This window comes from Papio anubis, chromosome 1 (assembly GCF_008728515.1).
Source record: "Papio anubis isolate 15944 chromosome 1, Panubis1.0, whole genome shotgun sequence".
Classification (NCBI taxonomy): domain Eukaryota; kingdom Metazoa; phylum Chordata; class Mammalia; order Primates; family Cercopithecidae; genus Papio; species Papio anubis.
This window is the reverse complement of record NC_044976.1, coordinates 115,929,627-115,952,279: the sequence shown is the minus strand read 5'-3', so window position 1 is coordinate 115,952,279 and position 22,653 is coordinate 115,929,627. Positions and strand designations below refer to the sequence as shown.

The 22,653-nt window shown below is 47.3% G+C and overlaps 1 pseudogene; it reads left to right on the top strand.

Moving 5' to 3' along the window:
- The first annotated feature begins 9,791 nt into the window (after positions 1–9,791).
- On the top strand, positions 9,792–11,808 carry LOC116269460 (annotated as a pseudogene).
- Positions 11,809–22,653: the final 10,845 nt, after the last annotated feature.

Genomic DNA, 22,653 nt, shown 5'->3' with positions numbered 1-22,653 from the left:
GTGCTGAGTTTGTGCTAATTTGTTACACGACAACAGGAAATAAATACACTTGCTGTCACTTCTGTGTGAACAAAAGGAGGTGAGCTCTTTCTGCCGTAAGCAGGGGCATACAACAAACAGAGGTGCACTAACCCACCAACCTCAGAACAAACCCTCAGGACCACCCCCATCTTACTGGCCTTTCCTGCACATTTCTCCCCATGCCAACTTCTCTATCATTCCCTGTACCTATATTTTCTCTGCTCAGAATGAATATCTGTCCCCTTTTCTTGGCCTGTGAAGTAACTTTTATCCATCCTGAACTAGCTGAAATGACACCCCCTCCAAGAAGTCCTCTGAGATTGACCCCTCCTCTGGGATCTCATAGCTCACTAAGTATCCCTCCACCCTGAACCAACTACAGGATCTTGTGGCTCTCCGCCCTGAGGTCTCACTCACCACTCGGTGCCCCACACTTCATCGTATTCATCATTTTATACCCAGGGCCTATTAAGTATATGAGGCAATAACTGTGCACCGAATGTGTGAATAGTTCAGCTTCACATACCTCCTCTACTAGGAACATCGCAGCCTGCGAGGGAGCTGTGTGACCATCCTGAGGAGAAGGCAAGGCCTTGCTGTCACCATGGCGGCCTGCTTTAAGAGTCTTATCGTATGATATTTATGTAAGACAGGGAGCTACCTTGGAAGGAGAGTAGATCTGGGTGAATGAAAGGCCCTTTTGTTGTGCTCAGAGCCAGGATGGTTTTGGATATGCGAGATATGCAAGCTAACCTGCACTAGGACAAAGGAGGAACCGGAGCAAAGGGAAACCGGAGACCGGGAGCAGACAGCCAATGAGATGCAGGGCACTGGGGACGACAGAGGGGCCACGGTCCATGAAAAATCCCCAGTGGAGGGCAGGCCAAGGACCAGGGATGTCTAATGTGCAATCTGAGGTTGTTGGCATTGCTGTTAGGGCTGCCAGATTTAGGGAAAAAATTCAGGGGTGGGGGTTTCAAGGCAGGGGGAGACATACAATGAAAAAAAATATCCATTGTTTATCTGGAATTTGAATTTAACCGAGTATCCTGGGTATTATCTGGCAACCCTGAATGCTATGACATAAATCTCTCCTCCTATAGATTTACAGTCACATCCATAATTAACATCATGCCTTGTACAATTTAGGGTGTTTTGTGGAATTATGTAAGAAGCTAAATTGGGGCTCTGGGCTCTGGACCATGGGGGCACAGAACAGGAGGAGCACAGGGGATTCAGGGTAACCCATGAACTGAATTAGTTCTGTGGAATCAGGAGTTTAGAGCTGGAGGTGACTAGAAAGGTGACCACAGTGGGGAAATCTTAGGAAAGGCTTGAAACTTTCCAAAGCCAGAGAGTGAGGACTTAGAGCAAACTTATTGAGACAATCTTATTGAGGACTCAAACAGGGAGTGCCCAACTGTCTCTTCCCATCCACTCCCTGCCCCGCCAACCCACCCACTAGGGGAGTTTGAGATGGAGGAGCCACAGCACAGCAGCAAAGCTCTTAACCTATGGCGGGGGGGAGGCCTGGAGGAGTGGGAGGGGACAGGTGCCTAGATGGTCTAAGAGGGGTTAGAAAAGCCCCAACAGGCTCACAAATGCACAAGTTATGTGTGTACATCTTCCTGAAAAGAGTGGCTGGAATTTTCCACCAGGCTCATCAGAATCCCTGATGTGAAGAGCGTTGGTGGGGGCAGTTCAGCACTCTGCTCCCCTCTAAGATGGGAGATGGCTCTGGCAGAGGAAGGTGGGCAGCTCTGGCTGTGCCACTCCATCAGGGTACAACTAGTCCTGGCTGGTGGCTACTTGAGGAGAGGCCGTCAGTTCACAGAGCGGCCCAGCACCGTTAGCTTTGAGGCCTCACAGTTCCTCTGGAGCTGAATCTCTCAGGGAACCAGCCTGTGTGGCGCCATTCCCTCTGGGTAGTATGTCCAGTCATGGTGCTGAGCTCCCAGCAAAGTACCAAGTATACCACTAAGAGGCAGGGCATTCCCAGCCCCAGGGTGCTTCGAGCCTGAGTACACCTGGAGAAACAAGTTGCAGCCCAAGTTCTGCAGCCTGGAATGCCAGGCCCTGACCATAGGGCCCCGCCTCAAGTTCAAGTCTCATCTCTGGGCACTCCTTTACTCCACCTATTCCACACTAACCCATTCAAGCCACAACAGGCATCTCACTTTTCTCTACACATGCCAGCAACATCCATACCTCATGCCTTTGTACATGGTGATAGAATTAAGATGTGACTGCAATTTAGTACTCTTCCCTTCTCAAGTTGGAGCCCAATTCCCTTTCCCTCCAGTGTGGGCTGACTTAAGGACTTCCTTCTAACATGGAATAATGCAGAAATGACAGCAACTTCACAGACTAAGGCACAAAAGGCATTGCGGCCTCCTGCTTACTTTCTCTCTCATCAAGCACTCTACGGAAAGCTGGCTGACACATCACACAGATACTCAAGAAGCCTCCGGAGAGGCCCACGTGATGACGAGCCGAGGCCTCTGGCCAACAGCCATCAAGGAACACAGGCTTCTGTCCATCGCCCCAGGAGAGTGCTTAGAAGCAGGTTTTCCAGCTTCAGTCAAGCCTTCAGATGGCTGCAGGCCCTGACAACTTCTCAGTAGCAATCTCAGGGGACATCCTGGCCAGGTCTACCAGCTAAACTGCTCCTAAACGCCTGGCCCACAGAATTGTGAGGTAATAAACGTTTGTTGTTTTAAGCTGCTAAATTTGGGGGTAATTTGTTACACAGTAATAGATTACAAATAAACACACGCACTTTCCTGGACTGACATGTTTGTTGCTTTAAGCTGCTACATTTGGGGGTAATTTGTTACACAGTAATAGATTACAAGTAAACACACGCTCTTTCCTGGACTGACATAGCTTCCCTTCTCTACTTTCTTTTTTTATTATTATTATTATACTTTAAGTTCTAGGGTACATGTGCACAACGTGCAGGTTTGTTACATATGTATACATGTGCCATGTTGGTGTGCTGCACCCATTAACTCGTCATTTACTTTAAGTATTTCTCCTAATGCTATCCCTCCCCCTCCCCCTTCTCCTCCCCACAACAGGCCCCGGTGTGTGATGCTCCCCACCCTGTGTCCAAGTGATCTCATTGTTCAACTCCCACCTGTGAGTGAGAACATGCGGTGTTTGGTTTTCTGTCCTTGCTATAGTTTGCTGAGAATGATGGTTTCCAGCTTCATCCATGTCCTCCTTCTCTACTTTCTTTTCCTTGTCCTTCAAAACACCATGCAAATGCCAGCACTTCTGTATCACCTTGTGCAGTGCTGAAGGTCTGATTAGCCACTTTTCCCCAGGGCTAATTAGGCAGTGTGCATAAACCCCCATTGCAACCCCTACTGTATTGAATGAGAAGCATTTACTTACTGCATCTCTCTCTCTGTCTCTCTCTGTCTCTCTTTCTCTCTGTCACTGCAACTGGAGCTCCTTGAGGGATTATGTCTTGTTCATCTTTATATCACTAATGCTTAGCACAATAGTAGCACTCAATTAATATTCGTTCAATTACTTAACTCAATGAATTAACACAGAGAAAGCCTGCATAGCATAGTGCCCAGCCTCCTATTGTTCACAAATATGTTCATTTCTCTGTTTGAGTTCAGTAAAAAGGGAGTCAGTACTCATAGATAACTGTCTACTTCTCTTTTCTCCCATTCCCAGTAGTGATTTGTGACCCTTGTGTTACACTTACCTTCTCTCTTCTCCAGTAAGAGAGGAATTCGGAGTTCTGATGAGGCAACCTAGGTTCAAAAAAGTTAAATGACTTTCCCAAGGACATGGAAACGATATGCTCAAAATCTGTTGCAAGTAGAAATTCAATAACATGGCTGAATTGTACAAACATCCTGCTAAATGAAAGAAGCAACTTCTATAAGAATGAAATTATGATTTCATTTCTATATAGCTTAAAAACAGGCAGAACTAAACTATAGTGCTTAGAGATACATACACAGGTGACACACCTATTAGGAAAAGGAAAAATAAAAGAGTATCACAAAAGTCAGGATAGCGGTACCCTCTGGGGAAGAGGAGAATGATGCAGTGGGGGCTCTTGAGACTTCTCAAGTACTGGCAATGGTTCATTTGGCAAACTGGGTGGTAATTAGACAAATATGAAAAAAGTGATGAAGCATAAATCTTATATCATTAATCCAAAAGTTACTTTTTAAAATGCTCATTCCGGCCAGGCATGGTGGCTTACACCTATAATCCCAGCACTTTGGGAGGCCGAGGAGGGTAGATCACAAGGTCAGGAGTTCAAGGCCAGCCTGGCCAACATGGTGAAACCCTGTCTCTACTAAAAATACAAAAATTCTCCTGCCTCAGAGATCTGGCCACTGCACTCCAGCCTGGGCGACAGAGCGAGACTCCGTCTGAAAAAAAAACCAAAAAACAAAAATTAGCCAGGAGTGGTGGTGCATGCCCATAATCCCAGCTACTCAGGAGGCTGAGGCAGGAGAATTACCTGAACCCAGGAGGAGGAGGTTGCAGTGAGCCAAGATCATGCCACTGTACTCCAGTCTGGATGACACAGCAAGACTCCATCTCACAAAATACATAAAATAAAATAAAATGCTCATTCACTTGGATCTGCCAGTCCAGAATCAGTGGGAATTCAAGATGGGGCATGAATTGAACCTTGAAGCTATAGAATGGGAGACACATCTGCCCATAAGGCACAGTGGGACATGGGCTGTTACGGGGCACTGCTTCTTTTGGCAGTGCCTGAGTTTCTCTTTCTCTTATTTTATAGAGGTTTCAAAGCATGGCCCTTGTTTCTGTAGCGGTGGGCCTCAGGCTTCCTGAGTGAGCCACACGCAGCGGGGGCAGGACTCAGGCGCCTGCATCGGCCACAGCACAGCTGCTCTGCTTCCACCTGCTCCCTGCATCGGGCTTCCACCAGCAATTTCATTTAGAGAACAGGTTTTGATGTGAAAAGAAAAACGTCAAACTTTGCTAGGGCATCAATTCTCCCTTAAATACTAGATACAGGATTTGAAAATACTAAAATTACTTTTCTTTTTAAAAAAGGTTTCTATACCAGACTACACTAAGATAACTTCCTTCAGGCCTCCCTCTGGTCCTGAGTTCTGCTCCCCTGTCCTCCATTCCTTCCAGCTCTGCTCTGCCACTTCTGTGCTGCGGAAAAGGCTGCCTCCCTGGGGCACGTGGGGGCCATTCTAACATTGCTGGCACACTCACTGGTCTTCTGTAGGAAGCTGCGGCTCCTAGGAGGTATAGTCCTCCGGCCTGTACAGGGCGGGGTTCATATCTGGACCACAGGAGAAGGAGCCTGGGGGCCAGTTGCAGCCACTGCAGTCTGGACTCCACAGGGCTGAGCCATGTGCTGCCAGGTCTGATGTCCCTGTTCTAGACTAGTCTGCCGCTGGGCCTCTGGGTGTCTCCAGCTCAAGACCTCTGGTCTCTCCCTCAGACCTGCTGGCTTCCAGAGCCGCTGACATAGGAGTTCTTCAAGCTGCAGGCCACCTGATACACGCCAGAGCAAGCTGGGTGCAGCGAGGACCAGTCATACGACTCTGCCCAGAGCCAAACTCAGTGAGCCAAGTCCCAGGGAGCCAGAACGGAAGGGGCCGTGCTCAGTAAGGCTGCCCAGTGGGGTGGGAACGTGGGTCCAAGCTTACTAGCCCAGTTTCTCACCTCTTGGGGAACCAGCATCCTCCAGAGAAACCTGTCCATTGTGTCCCTGAGACTAAATTCAAAGTCATGGACAAGATGGATTATGTAACCAAAGGCAACTGTTCCTCTTGGCCTCACTCCAGTGCTTCATTATTAAAAACAGCTAAGACCATTCACTGAGTTATTACTACATTCCGGACATTCTGCTAGGCACTTTATGTACAGATTTGAGCCAATCCAAGCCAATCATACCTAAATTTTAAGTACTCTGTTTAAGTTCTCTATTTTATCAGTGTGTTAGTTAACCCATGGGAAGATTAGGTAACCGTTAGGGTCACCATCAACACAAGTGAGCCCAAGCCCATTCAATCTATGGAAGAATCAACTGCAGTCACACTGCTTCGTGCTCAGGGAAGCCCGCTGTGGCTGCCATCTGTGCACCTTTAGTGTCCCCCACCACCACACCTCCCCCAACCACATTGTTTCCAGTTCTCCACTCTTCCCTGTCCTCATCAATCTCCTGCGACTCTTACTTTCTAGGAGACACCTCCAGAGCTTGCTTCACTGGAGGCTTTCATGTAGAACAAGTGCTGCCCTGACAAGGTCCTCAAAGGGTTCACAAGGAACCTAACTTCGAGGGGCCTCAGTTTCGTACTCAAACTTGTAGGCCCATCCATGTTCATGTCTGCATTCATGGCTACAGTCCAATATTTGATGATCCTAGTGATATCTCTAAGGGGCCAAGAATAGATAAAATTGTGCTGTGCAATCTGTATGCCTTGGACAAATTCCTAATCTCCTCGTGTATGTTTCCTCATCGACAAAATGGTGAGAATACTTATAATCTACTTCACAGGGTTGTTGTGAGGATTAAATGAATTAGCACACACAAAGCACTTTAAACCTTGCCAAACTCAACAAGCATGCGTTATTAGCGGTAGTAGCATTGCCATTTTATTATTCTTACCAAGGCAGGAAAGTATGCAATAAATTTTGGAAAGAATTCTATCATGAAGGTAAAATTTTTGAAGTGCTTATGATCAAAGGGCTCGTCTTTGGGTATGTGAGAAACAAGCTTGCCCAGAGACTTGCACCCCCTGAGCTGCAGGTAACAGCACCAGAAGGCCACAGGAGATAAGAGATGAAGGTCCAGGGAGTCATCCAGTTAGCTGGTCTTTCTCAAGTTGCCAATGTAGATCCCTTACTTAGCAATATTCCTTTTTCCAAATGGTTAGATAGAACTTTTTAATAAGAAAAATAGCACTGATATCATAATCACTTTTCCAATGGTTTCATCTTCGCCCACCATCCTATGCCCTTGCTCTACTTCCCAAAGACAGAGACTGGCCTCTGGCCTTCCAGGAAATCACACCCAGCCTCCACTGACTGCCACCATTGCAGGTCCCCATCTAGGAAGGGAGTGGCCAGATAACACGAGCCTCCTAGTGGCTCCACCATAGCTGACCCAAACCACAGACCAAAGGGTTGTGCTTGCTAGATTTTATTTTTATCATGACCACAGCTGCTGTGGAGTCTATCTATTCTGAATACTGCAGTAATAAAGATTTGTCTTTATTAATGAATTGGTTTAATCCAAAAGAAATCTTTAGACTTCCATCTCCAGCCAAGTTGAAATAAAAGAAACCATTTTTATCTCCTTGGCTGAAAAATTAAAAACAAGACAAAATATTGAACAACATTGGACATCAGGCAATGAAAGGCAGCAATACCGGAGAGATGAGAAGCAAAGGAGGTGAGCCCTGTGACTGCCTCAGTTTACTGGCTGGAGAGAGTTTCCAGGCCCCTGAGATAGGAAGGAAGAAGCCAAGAGGATCTCAGTTTCAGAGATGGAGCTACGAATCTGGGGAGGCCAAGGCCTTTAGAGAGTGCAGGGCAGAATACCAGAGAGGAGAGAGCACCACTGAGAGGAAGCCCCAGAGGTGTGCAGGGGGTCTCCCTGGAGTCTTCAGCTGAATCCTGATCCATGCATAAAGGTAAGGAACCTACTCAAGGATGGGAAAAGAAGCACCCTAAAGGATTAGAGAGAACAATCCACAGAGCCAAGAATTGTTCCTATTCCTACCAGCCAGAGTGTAAAACTTTATCATTCATGGGGCATCAGATAGAGTACTCAAAAGGGTCTTCCCTCAATAGTGGGGGGAAATTAGCCCACAATGAAATGCAGTTCTGGTCCTACCTAACAAAGCTTAAAAGACCCACAGGATCAAACTCAACTACATCCCAAACAAAGCTCAAGAATATTTATAGAGATACAAAAATATTGTGTACCCAATAAGGTAAAATTCACAATTTCTGTAATGAATAAAAAATTTTCAGGCATGTATAAAGGCAAGAAGATACAGCCCATAATAAGGAAAAAACCCAATCAACTTAGACCCAGAACTGACAGAGATTATAGAATTAGGAGACAAGGACATTACAAATATTATTATACTATTAGAACAGCTAAAATCCAAAATACTGACAACATCAAATGCTAGTGTGGATGATCAGCATCATTCACTGCTGGTGAGAATGCAAAATGGTACAGCCACTTTGGAAGAGGGTTTGGTGGTTTCTTACCAAAACAACAACAACAACAAAAGCCTAGACATACTCTTACCGGATGATCCTGCAGTCTCACTCCTTGGTATTTACCCAAATACAAGTTTATGTCCACACAGAAACCTACACATGGCACATGAGTATTTACAGTATCTTTATTCATATTGCCAAAACTTGGAAGCAACCAAGATGTCCTTCAGTAGGTGAATGCATAGAAGCACGGAGGAACCTAAAATGCATATGGCTAAGTGAAAAAAAAAAAAAAAATCTGAAGAGGCTATACACTGCCTTCATCTTAATCCCAACAAAAATGACAGAGAAAGAATACAAAAGGCAAACACTCATAATTACCATGAGAACAGAAGAAGAAATGGCAGGTGGTGAGAGCGATCCACATGCTTTGGGGAAGTTGAGAAGAAGTTGGATGAGCGGTAACTGACTTGGCAGACTTGAGAACCTTGAAATCAAAGCTAGAAAGTGGAAAAATGAAAAAGAAGCAAGGCAATGCGCACCTCAAGCCTCAGCAGGGCTTAGGAATCAGAAACATCAGATATCTTTGAAAGCCAGAATGTGGGGGCGGACAGAAAACCACGGGATTTGTAAAAAGTCTTCATAAAGAGCAGTTATTCCCCAAGCCTGTACTATCCAGCAATGGTACCTGCTCACCCAAGTGGAAGAAAAGAGGCTCACTCTGTGCAGAAGTTAAATTAGAAAGCCTCTGGAATTGGAGATACCAATAGCAGCTCAGAAGATGGTTGAGACTTTTTATTTTGAAAGTGGGATTAAGTGAAATCTACATGCTTTACTGTGAGTCAGCCTTGTACATCCAGACATACATATGGCTGACAGAAGATTCCTCTCGGGAAAACTGACCAGCCCCAGGAGAGAATACCTACAAATATCCACATCTGGGGGTCTCCTAACAAAACATGGCTGAATGCAGAGAAGGTTGGAAGACTGTGAGGTTCATGCATGAACTAGAGCTTCTAATTAATTTTTATGTGACTCATACCAAAATAAGTATGAGTAGCTAAAGATCGCCCGCCTTCTGAAGAACACCTCTACCATCAAAGACAAGGAATAAAACACATTAACAGATAAAACGCACTTGGAGAAAAGAGAGTACAAGAGCATAAGAAAATGCCAGCAAAACTTATAAATAATATTCTCAAAGTGATACAAGATATTGCACCTGTGAAACGGAAAAAGGGAAGCTTAAAAGGGGGATATGTTCGAAAACAGGTTAAAGAGTTGACAGCAAAACTTAGAAATTCAGTGGAAAGTTTACAAGGTTTTTTCAGAAAAGTCACTCAGAAGGTAAAACAAAAAGAGAAATGAGACAGATGGAGAGAGAGAGAGAGAGAGAGATTCTGATGGAAAACCAGAAATAAACAGTAGCACTAGACTAGTCCAGAGGTCCAACATCTGAATAATCAAAATCCAGAAAGAGAAAACAGAGAAAAGGGAGAAAACATTTTTAAAGAAAGAGTAAAGGAAAAATTTCCTATAACTGAAGGATATAACTTTCAGATTAAAATCACTCATGGAGTGCCCAGCACAGTGAATGTAAACATATACACATACAGACACATAGACACGGGCACTTACACACAGGCATACAGACACACAGACACAGACTCTTACACACACAGGCACACAGACACAGGCACTTACACACATGCACACACAGAGACACAGACACAGGCACATACAAATCATACAGAGGCACACACAGACCAGGACACTTTATCATAGAATCCAGAATACCAGAAGTAAAGAGAAGACTCTTGGAGGGCAGGGGCTGGAGGAACAGGTCACATACAAGCATAAAGCATCAGTGGCATCAGACCTCTCAACAGCAATACTAGAAGCTAAAAGACAATGAAGCTCCTCCCCTTGCCCTCCAGCCATGGCAGGTGCAGCTCCATGAGTGACTCCAGTGGCCTCACCTGCAAGTGGAGCAACAGCAGCAGCCTCACTAAGGAGACCACCAGATCACCTCTTCCTCAGGCCTGACCATGTCGACCTACCGACAGACCTGTACACAGCCAGTGTGTCTTCCTTCATCATACGCTCACCTTGTCAAAGCTCCCAGAGAGGGTTTCGACAAAGGATTTGGTTTTAAGTTGGTGAAACGAGGTAAAAGCAAAGTCACGTGGTGGTGTGGAATTCTCAGTCTGGTTCATCTAATACAGACACCGGTAAAGTTACTGGGATCTTGGAGTCCAAATATAAATGGTGCAAGTATGACTTGACTTTCACAGAAAAATGGCACACTGATGACACTCGGGACAGAAACCACAATTGAAGACCAAATTTGTCAAGGTTTGAAAATGATATTAGATACTACCTTTTCACCAAACATAGGAAAGAAAAGTGGCAAAATCAAGTCCTCTTACAAGAAGGGGCGTGTGAAGCTTGGCTTTGATGTTAACTTTGATTTTGCTGGACTTGCAATTCATGGTTCAGCTTGCTGGGTACCAGATGAGCTTTGACAGCACCAAGTCAAAGCAGATGAGGAATCACTTTGCAGTGGGCTACAGGACTGGGGACTTCCAGCTGCACACTAATGTCAATGATGGGGCAGAATTTGGAGGATCAGTTTGTCAGAAAGTATGTGAAGATCCTGATGCTTTAGTAAACCTTGCTTGGACATCAGGTACCAGCTGCGCTCGTTTTGGCCTTGCAGCTAAATTTCAATTAAAACCCACTGCTTCCATTTCTGCAAAAGTCAACAACTGGTTGACTGGGGAGGGCTACACTCCACCCTGGAGGCTTGGTGTGAAGCTCACCCTGTCTGCTCTGGTAGATGGGAAGAGCATGGATGCTGGAGGCCACACACTTGGCCTTGCCCTGGAGCTGCAGGCTTAATCCAGATGAAAGAAACCTCTGGGAATGGATATCAGAAGATTCGGCCTTGATGTATTTCCATTGTGACTAGCAGGCTTTTTCCCCCTGAGAAGGTGATCAAAACGAAGGATGATCTAAACAAGAGCTGTATTTTAAATCTTTAGATAGTTACTTGTTAGCTGCTTTCTAGTTCAATAGGCTCTTTCTCTCTAGTTGCCAATGCTGCAGTCCTGTAGTTATCTGTACATTGTTTAGATGTATTTAACTGTTAAATGTGCTACCCACTAATCATGAAACAGACCTTTATGAAAACTGCATAGTTGTGCTCACGTTTGTTTTTATGTTCCTTTACACACTGAATATTGTCATTGCATGAGATGAATCAGTGGACATTTTAAGATGAGGTTTAAATTATTTTTGTCAAATTCAACCACCATTAGAATTACTTTTGGTATCCCAGAACATTACAAATCATGAATAAAACAAGCATATAATTAATGGCTCCAAGTACCTGCCAGCGAGGGTCAAATCGCCCTGGTATCTTGCTACTACTTGGTTTTTCAGGTGAGCATTCTGCTCTTCACCTCAATCTGTCCCTAGATTAGTTCCGTGAACCTTTTAAGACTACAATAAGAGCGTACACGCTTTTAAAAAAATTTTATAATGAGGAAATGTCTTCACATTCCGAAGAAAAATGAGTACTAGCCTAGAATTTTATGCTCAGCCAAATTCAAGAATGTTATACTCAGCCAAATTCAATCCAAGATGAGGGTAGAATAAAGCTATTTCAGAATTTGGAGGCTGACTGGCTGGGCCCTCTATCCTCTCAGTCTACCCTGATGTGAGACGGTGAGGAGGTAGATGATCTGTCTCTGGGGGCTGCTGTTTCAGGGGATGGCAGGCAAGAGAAACACCTGCATACAGCAGCTGCTTGGGAGATAGGACCCCTGTGTGGGGGCATGAAAAATACCCCAAGTACTGCTCCACTAAGGGAAGCTTGGACGCCTAGGGGATATTGTTTGGTTCTCAGAATAACTAGGGGATGCTAGAGCCATCAGCTCCCTAAGGACCAGGATGCTAAATGTTCTACAATGCAGGGGACAGTCCCTCAACAGAGAATTGCTCTACCCGTAATCCCAAAAGCACATCCTTGAGAAATCCTGAATTAGATACTTTCTTTGGCTTTCATTGTGAGGCTGTTTATACTTGAAGCGGGGTTGAGTGGGAGTAGAATGCTATGGGGGTGGGCTGGGTGTGGTGGCTCACACCTGTAATTCCAATATTTTGGGAGGCCGAGGCAAGCCGATCGCCTAAGGTCAGGAGTTCAAGAGCAGCCTGGCCAACATGACGAAACCCCGTCTCCACTAAAAGTACAAAAATTAGCCAGGTGTGGTGGTGGGTGCCTGTAATCCCAGCTACTCAGGAGGCTGAGGCAGGAGAATTGCTTGAACCCGGGAGGCAGAAGTTGCGGTGAGCCAAGATCACGCCGCTGCACTCCAGCCTGAGCGACAAGAGTGAGACTCCGTCTCAAGAAAAAAAAAAAAAGAATGTTGTTGGGATGAGTCAGGTGAAGTGGAGAAGATAGCTGAATAGGGGAGAAGGAAGGAGAGGGAAACTATTGAAACTATTCCAGGACATAAAATACAATGACTGACTAGAATAAACAGGTATGCCTGACATTCATTAGTCTACAGAACAAATTCTACTATCGAATTTTTTGTGGCGATGCCCACGTTTGTAAAGGGTTCTGTGATTGTTCTGTGCCGAAGTTCAGGCCTACACCCTGTCAGCATGCCTTGCCTGGACCATTGCTGTGGCTGCCTTTCAGGTCTCCCTGTTTCCAGTCTCCCCTCTGCCCCTTCGTCCACGACACAGTTGCCAGAGTGATCTTTCGAAACACAAACCCAAATCTTTCAAAACAGTACTTGGGGTATCGTTCATGTCCCCACACAGAGATCCCATCTCCCAAGCAGCTGCTGTATGCAGGTGTTTCTCTTGTCACTCCCCTGCTAAAAGTTTTCAGTGGCTCCCCACTGCCTCCCCATTCCCCAGGGAGTGTGCAGCCAAACAGGACTCATCCTGCAAGCATCCAAAGCCCCTGCTTTCTGAGGCTTCTTCCAGTCATCCCCTGCCAACGCTACCCTAACATTGTCCTCCTCTGTCACAGTACTCATCTACAGCATGACACCAGCATGTTTTTGTCTTGTATTTCCCAGGAGCTCTTTATGGGCAGGGGCTGTTTCTCAACCTTCCCTGACCCCCAGGGCCTGGCAAAGTGGTGTGCACAGGATGTGCTGAGCACTGCTCCTGTGCTCACTGAATACAGTTGAGCCATTTCTCCCTCACAAGAAGCCTGAGCGCAGAGAAAGCCCAGGATCACTCCTGTCACCAGCATAAGCAAGGGATCCACATCACTTCAGGCCTTCTCTGGGCAACTGAGTCCTTCACAGCTTCTTTGAGTCACAAAGACCACTGTGGAGCCGTGGGCAAGGATCCTACAGATAGGCTAACCCAATATCTTCATTTTGCGGATGAGGAAACTGAGTCCCAGCAAAGGCTGCTGCCTCACCTGAGGCCAGAAGGCTGCACACACCAGAATAGGACATGGTCTGCTGGTGTCCAGGCCGGTGCCCCACCAGCTCTCACCCTATGTGAAATGGAACTGATTGGAAACTGGTGACCATTTTTCCAGATAAAATGTGGGCTTCCTCACCCTATCCTCCCTTCTTACTGCAACCGGAAGCTATAGTGGAGGATGTAGGGCTGGGAGGGATGGGAAATAGACTTGGAAGGTGATTTGAGGCTTCCTTTATTTGATTTTATTTTTTGAGGTGGAGTGTCACTCTGTCGCCCAGGCTGGAGTGCAGTGATGTGATCTCAGTTCACTGCAACCTCTGCCTCCCAGGTTCAAGCAATTCTCCTGCTTCAGCCTCCCTAGTATCTGGGACTACAGGTGTACTCCACCATGCCCAGCTAATTTTGTATTTTTAGTACAGACTCCGCCATGCCCAGCTAATTTCTGTATTTCTAGTTTAACTATGTTGGCCAGGTTGGTCGTGAACTCCTGATCTCAAGCAATCCACCCACCTTGGCCTCCCAAAGTGCTGGGATTATAGGTGCGAGCCACTGTGTCCGGCCCAAGACTTCCTTTAAACGTTCGCTTTTGCAAGATCCCGAGCCTCGTCCTACAGGCAATGAAGAGCTATTGAAGGTTTTTGAGAACAGGGTGACTTAATTGCAGCAGGGCTTTGGGCTGAAGGGAGAAGTGGGAAATGCGGGCCTCTAGGGACCTGAGCAGGACCACTGCCCCCATAAGTGATCTGTCTTTGGCTTATGAATGCCACAGCTTTGGCTTCTGAATGCACAGGGAAGGGGCAGAGTGAGTCTCACCTGAACGGCGAGGTCTTTGCTGGGAAGTTTCTTGGCAGATGCAAAAATTGAAAGGGAAGATCCTGGATAAAGAACAACAGGGAATCTGTCTCTAGATTCTGGAATCTGAATTTAAGGAGGGTCAAGAGGTCCAGAACATGGTCTTGGAGTCATGGTGATAGTAACTGGGACCCACCAGCCCAGCAGCCAGCCCCTGGGAGCTTGAGCACAGAGCTGGGCAGCTGGGGGCGTGGACTGGGGCCCAGAAGATCCGGTTCTATAAGGGAGTATCATGAGGATACTCTATATCGTCCTATAATTTGTGTTTTCTCTATATTTATTTTCCTTTACAAATTTAGTAATGTATCTTGTTAAACATCCAGCTTGTCTCCGCTGGCTCCGGGAGCCAAGCGTGCCTGTGCGGACTCTTGTTGCGGGCAGTCTGCAAAGGAAGGGCAGCTTCCCAGACAGTGGGAGGACAGGGCCACTGAAGTCAGGGCTCCAGAGGGAAGAGTAACTTGGTCACCTTCCCCTCCTGACGGAAGACTCCCTTCAACACTGGGGATTTTATTAGGGGAAGTGAGAAATCCCTCATCACTACCGGCTGTGCGGACGTCAAATCTTAGACTCAGTTTTGTTCTACTCACCACAAACCCCCTTGATTTTATCACCATTGGAGCATAATAATTTCGTATCAAAATCTGAAGTAAACATGTGCTGTTCTAACAACAGGCCACTAAAAACACAAAACAAAATTGTCTTTCCACCCCCAATCTAATAGTCTACAAAAATGACAGGCAAATTGATCCCTTTAATCAAATCCATCTTTTAAAAATTGAATCCTAAGTGTGGACATCCAGCTTACTGGTCTGATGTTTTCCTCGTGAAGATCTGTGACATGTGTTCAAGTGTCCTCTGTCCCCTGGGATGTCACCTTCTAGGCTGGTCGCCCTCATTCCAGCTCTAAGGACTCTCCCACTGTACATGTTCCCATCCTGCACCTCCTCCTTAACCCTTATGACTGCGGTTTCCAAACTCCAGGGCACCCGAGAACTTTCTGGACATGATTCCCTGGCCCTTCCTCAGCCTTTCCCCTGTCCCTCTAAATCAGAATCTGAGGGCGGGATCCTGGGAGTCTGTGTTTTGAACTAGCACTCTAGGTGATTTTCATCAGGCATCAGAAGACCAAAACGAAGGTTGCTACTTTACTGATGAATCGCCTTGTTGACGCACCCGTACACACATATCTGGGCTACCGTTTATTAACCGTCGACATTGTGCTAGGGTCTTTACTAAGTTTACCTCCTCTAATCCTTATACTAACTGCAGCAGGTAAGCATCCCCATTTCTATAGCCGCAGAAACAGAACTTGCCAAATGCCACAGGGTTAGGAAATGGCAGGGTAAAGTCCATCCGGCTCCCCAGCCCACTCAGTTCTCACTCTCAGTGCCTGTTCCTTCTGCAATGGAAAAGAGAGAAACCCTGGAGGAAGCAAGCACTGGGCTCTCCTCGCAGCCTCATCCACTTCAGTCTCCCCTCCCTAGGCAGTAGAGCCATCCTCTACCTGTTCTTATTGAAACTTACTATTTTTCAGATAGCTTCCTTCATGGCTTAAGCATTCTTTTAAAAATAAATTGTTTTTAATGACTTGAGATGGGGTCTCGCTATGTTGCCCAGGCTCGTCTTGAAATCCTGGGCCCAAGCAATCCTCCTGCTTCAGCCTCTCAAAGCACTAGGATTACAGGCGTGAGCCGCTGCGCCCAGCCAACTTGAGTATTCTTGACTTATTTTCGGCAGGGTGAAGCCTTTTTCATGATGGCCTCTCCTTCATCTTTTCCCTTGCAAACCTGAACGGCCCGCAGAGTCACACTGATATCGTCGGGGCCCTCCCTATCCCCCTTTGGATTCATCAAGGCTGAGTCTGAATGGATAGTTTTCCATTTGGAACGTTCCCCCATCAGGAGCATTTGGCATGTCTGGATCTCATTTCTCCAGCCTCTGACAACCTGCATGCCTGCTGCAAGCAATGAGGCTGAGCTCCTGGGCCAGAAGTCTGGTTCCAGTGGGGCCAACTCTGCTGGCCGCGCTTGGGAGTCCAGTGGGTTGCTGCATTTTCAAACAGTCCCTACCCCGTTGCCCCCTCAGGAAAGTGGTAAAGGGCTCTGCAGTCCACCCTCAGGACACCAGAACAAAGGGCTTGCTAAGTTAGCCTCGGAGGTGCACCTGGGGACTGTGGGCAAGAAGCACATATTGACCCAACAATATGGGGTGCAACTTTAAATTTCAAACAGATTGTCCCAAGCTCTTTCAGAGGAGTTCTAAGGAGTAGAGCCAGCCTGCCTAGCAGGTGTACTAACATTTGCGGGCTCTATGAAGAACCGAGGAAGGAAGTCCACACTTGCTGGGAACATAAGAAATTGTGACCCTGATGGGAAGAGGAGATTCTCCAGCGGTGAGGGGCATGGTGGAAGGTGGGCCAACAGGACCATCCGGGACCAGAGGGCGGTGACGCCCACGTGATTGGGACTTCGAGGCCCAGCTTCAGAGTTGCAGTGACAGCAACTCATGCTGTCAACGGGCAACTGCAACCAGCCCTGAGGAGGGGCAATGGAGGAACCACTAAGGAGGCAGGTAATACCCAGCTAACAGGACTGGCAGACTGCGGTCCTACCTCGCTGCGGAACATGGTGGGGGCACGGGGGAGGCAGACAACAACAGGGGGAGGGTCTTGCTGTGAGGCAGCCTGTCCTCTAGTTCATGGGTTGGAAACTCCAGCCAGTGGGCCAAATCTGTCCTGCTGCTGGTTTGTGAACAGCCAAAACAGGACTGGATTTTAAACGATTGGGGAAAATCAAAGGAATATTTCATGCTATGTGAAAACGACATGAAATTCGAATGTCAGTGTCCATAAATACAGTTCTATTGGAACAGTCTTGCCCATGCATTTGTGTGTCATTGGGGGCTACTTCCGTGATACAACGTTGGTGGAATATTTGTGACAGAGACGCGCAAGGCCTACAATATCGACTATTTAGACCTTTGCGGAAAAAGATTGTTGCCTCTGGATCCAGAACAACCCTCATCACGCCCCCAGTAAGTTATTTCTCGAATTGGTTTCCACCATGGTGGGGTCAGGTCACCCAAGCTGATCTCCCATAGCTGGGCAGGGTCTCTCTCCCTGCCCTCTTTCACCAGGCCTGGACTGCTGACCCTATTGGAAGTCATTAAATGCTCTTAGGGTGGAAGAGGTACTTGTCTCACAGGAAAACACAAGCATGTTAGGGAGTGTGAGTTCGTCCCAGGTCCGGGGCTTGCATGGTGGAGGAACCTCTGAAACAGCAGCTTTGGAGGGAGGGCACGCCCCTGCCATGCAAAGTCCTCTTTGTTGATCAACACCATTATTAGAAATGTGCACATCCCAGCAAAACCAGCAGGTCACACATTTACAAAAGCGCCTGCCACACTAGAGCAGGAGGCTTCTGGGCCTTTTCAATGTGCAGATTCTAATTCCTGGTACGGGGAAGTTGCTCAGTGAAAGGACAAAATCACTTCATTGTATAGAGTTTGCCACAGTCCTCTGGAGCAGTACCTTCCATTCTCTGCTTACCCTCAGCAGACGAGTGGGGGAAGTGGGTCTGAAGTTCTGGGGAACTTCGGTGAGTTGGCAGTACCTCGAGAGTGAGGCTAATGGGTTGCTTAGTAGGAATTATGATGATATTGCAACCCACAGGCCAATGGGCATCGGGGCAGTCAGCCAGGACAGAGCACTAGCCGGTGCCCTAGGCTCCCAGCCCAGCAGCTGGACACGGTCCACGCTGTCTTGGCGCCAGGTGTGCAATTGCCAGCCCAGGCAGCTGTGCAGGCTGTGGCATGTTGCTCAGCCTCTCTGAGCCTTAGTTTCTCTTCAGTTAAGTAGCGGGTGGAGTAGGGGGAGAGACTACCGTCCTTAGCTGGCAGGGCTGTCACGAGCATCGTGAAAGTGTGTAGCGTGCCCTTAACCGGCCTCTGTAGGTATTAATCAATTGGAACCAGTGTTTTTACTTCCTGATGTCCAGCAGAACCAAAGAAGCTGCGGCACACATGTGTTAATGATTTAAATACCACTTAGACATTTCTCTTAACTCCCCAAGCAGACTGTAAACTCCTCTAGAGCAGAGGATATCAAGTAATAGATACTGTCTATGGGCACCTGGTACTGGGCTTGGAGCTTTATTAAAAAATACCTGGCTTTCCTAATTCTTAGGAACCCCAAAACTGGCATCATCATCACCTGCATTGTTCCCACAAGGACACTGGGCTTGGAGTGGTGTATGCAATCACTAGGGGAATGAGGAGCATGCTGAGCTGGAGTCTCCAGCTCCAAAGGTCCAGCTCTCCTGCCCCACTGCCTCTCTGTAAAGGGCTCCTCACTTTGAATCCCTTGAACCCTACTGGGCACCAAACTGCCACTCAAACAACAAGCCAGAAACCTGGCCACAAGCCTCTGGTTTAACGTTTCCTAAAGGAGGGACTGTGCCCGATTCAGCAGCATCCAAGATTCAAAAGCCGAAGTCAAAGAAGAGTTCATTTCCTTTCAGTAATATCTAAAGTAGGATGGAAAATAAGCCTGCTGAAAAGCTGCCTCTTTTGCCAGAGCTAGAGAGAGAGGGGACGCCTCTCCTGCTGTCCCTGGTCAGATCAGGTGAAGGCCAAGGAAACTGATCTCTCACGGTAGGGGGAGGGGATGAAGGGCACAAGGACAACGAGGTACATGCAGTTGACTTAAAAACAGGGATAAAACCACAGAGGAATGTTTTGTGTGGGATCCTGAGATAGCAGGGGATGTGAGGACCAGAGGCTACCGCAGACCATTCACAGCCACCCAAGCGCTGCTTCTCCCAGGCTCCCGCTTACCTGAGCCAATGTAAAGATTCAAAAAAGTCTTTGCTCCCTGTAGTGTTTATTTAAGGATAAGATGACCCAACTTCCACTATATTTAGTGCATGAAAACCCACAGGTGTTTGACTCCAGGAACTGCTTGGGGTTGTGCTATTAGTTTTCTGAGTCCCCTCCCTTCTTGGTTTCATTGTTTCAGCATTGCAGGTGAGCTGGTTTCCCGAGTTCTGCAAAAGCCGTCCTGCACTACGCCCCCCTCCTCTCCAGCCTGCAGGTAGTTTAAATACCCCCAGAGTACACGGCTGCCTGGATAAGGCGTGGGGGAAACCGTGATGCTGTTTCCATTTCAATTCTAATTTAAAACGTCATGCCAACCACAATAGGCACCCTATTTTAACTTCATCAGTTGGCTTAATTTTCAATTTTAACTACTCAATTTAATCAGTGGCTTTGTCCTCCTCCTTATTTCTCTTCAAAGGCTTCTAATGGAAGGCAGGATATTTGCTCTGCGGTGCCTCTTCTGTGTGCCACCCTGTAAAATATAGGACAAAGACAAAATAGCATACTGTGAAAGAACTGAGAGCTGGAGCCCCACAGTCAGACACCCCAGAGCCAGGTGCTGGCTGTGGCAGCTGTATGACGTTTAGAATTCCTCACCTGTAAACCTAATCATCCTATCTGAGAGTTGTTGGAAGATTAAATGCTAATGCCTAGCACGGGACCTGGTGCTCCATGAGCATTCCCCAAACATGTTAATGAGCCTGCAATGGGTCCCCCCACACCTGATTCACAAAGGGAGGGTTGTCTGAGGAAAGCTGCTGGTTTGTCCAAGGAATTCCTTTCCTGGATAAGTGGAAACGGATCTATTACCAAGCAACTCAACACCTCTTAGGCCCTTGAGAGGGGGTGACATAAAAATTAATATTTGCAGGGCGATTTATGGTTTACAGAGTGTTTCAGGGTTGCAATAGTGGGGGAACCAGGCTTTGCCAAATCTTTGTGCACCGCCTCTGTCTCTTACAAGATATGCAACCTTGGGCAACTCAGAAGTGCACTGAGCCTCTGGCTCCTGTGTACAGTGGAAACACTGCTACCAAGCCCACGTTTCTGAGGCCTGCAAGCTACGTATATGCATTGTGTACTTGGTCAACCGAAAGCCTTCGTCTAAAGCAAGGAGTTGTCATTCTGTTTTCTCATGGGTTTAGTTCCCAACAGGCCTCTTGAGCAAAACCTCATGCACTATCCATATGGAAGGGATGGATTGAAATGGTTGAAAACAGCCTGGCCAAAGTTGCTGTGGTGCTGCCCGTCTCCATGTCTCTCTCCTGAACACTACAACCTTGGATACCTTTTTCCCAGGGAAGCATCCGAAAGACAGGCGGCGACTCCAGCTTCTCATGCCTTTCCCTTAGGGACGTTTCTCATTTTCAGAAACTTCCTAAGTAAAAGGTGGCCCTGGGATGGCCTGCTATGGTGAAAATGCCCTGAGTTGTGATCCAGTCATGGCCAGAACCGGTAGCCTGGGTAACTCTGAGCTGGGTGAGGAATAGTAGGAAACCAAGCCTCCTGATGTGTTCCAGCTCCCTGGATTCTGGGCAGCACCGACAGAAACCTGCTTGAGAGAATAATGATAGTCAGGGTCTGAGGAGTGGTTCATCGCCAGGGCAGCACATGCTTCTAGGTAGCACTTATCCCCAGGGAAGGACACAGTCCTATGTTGCAGAAGGCATAGGGCCAGGAGGCAGGAAAGCAGCACCGTGGCCCCAGCTCCAATGCCATCACTTCAGACAGGAAGTCACTTGACTCAGCTTTTAGGCAGGGGGCAGGGGTAGACCACTCAGCCCAGTATGGGCACCACCCCTAACTTGCCTCTGACTCCACCTGCCATAAGTGCATACGGAGCTGAAGGCCTCTGGAGAGGATGAAGCTCTATGCCAAGGTAAGGTGGCAGAGTGGCACCATCACACTGAGGTTCTGGCGGCTCAGAGGTCATGTGGGAAACCCCCACAGGTCCCGTTAATGCTCTCAGCATCTTCCAGCTGATACTCACCCCAGATTACAACCAAGTACATTACTATCCCGCCCAGGCGACTACTCGGACAGTGAAGGAGAAAAAGAATCCCCGCTCATTTAGAAGTGTACTTCTGGAACCCTAGAGGTCCCGGGTGGCAACGACGAGAGCTTCATTCCAAGGCTAAGGAATGAACACTTGGAGATGGCATGAGAGGAATTCTACTAAAACACCAGAAGGGTAGGTCTGCCAGGAGGACTGGGTGGGTGGGGAGTTTGAAATAATACCGCTGAGTGTCAAGACTGCAACCCTTAGTACTGACCTTGCTCAGGGGCCAAGAGCTTGTGTTCAATTGTGTTAGTGTCCAGGACATGACGACTCATTCCAGGAAGCCGAGCACCAGCACATCCCACACAAGTTGTCCTGCGTATAAATATTGGTCTGGACAATGTCTGGGACTGAAATGGTTTCTGGCACCAAAATGAGGCATTACAACACATTCAGGTAAACATCCAGGATTCAGCCTCTAAGTGGCTAGTGGCCCAAGGACAAGTCCTTCAGGGAAAAACCCATCCAGTTCAACATTTGAAGCACCAAATCTATGCCAGTTACATGAAAAGTGGGCAGAGAATGAAGCATGCAGGTGTTCACAATGTGGGTGAAGAGCTGATGCAACCCAGTAAGAATACGAATAGAAAGAGTAGGAAGGGGGAAGTGGCAGACATAGAGCCTGGCAAGCCAGAGGAGGTGAGGATGGGGGTGACGTTTAGCCGAGATTTTAGAAGCCTGCTGGGGTCATGTGCACAGAAGAAGCTGTGTGCTCCAGAACTCCAAGTAGGCCAGCTTAGTAGAGTAGGTCAAAGGATAGGAAGGTAGACTGGGACTAGCTAGCTATAAAGGGCTCCAGACATCTGCTCCTGCACAGTAGGGTCTTACACAGGTTTTAATGTATGGGAGGGGCCCAGGCACATCTGTTTTAGAAAGAGCCCTTGAAAGAGTCAAGAAAAATAGAGACAAGACTCATTAAATAGCCCAAGCAAGAATTGAAGACAACCAAGAGGGCAGAGTCAAGGAACATTTCAGAAGGCACGCACAGTAAAAATGAGGAGGAAGAAGATCCTGGGGATGGCAGATGGGCAAACATAAGATCAGAAAACTGCTCTTCAGTGATCCCAATTCTTGTAGGGAAAAGAGAAGAATGTCACTCCAGCCTTCGTGAACAGTTCTGGATCCAGATAGTGTCTAACCGATGTGAGTAAATGACTAGAACAGATGTAGTCCATCATAAAGCT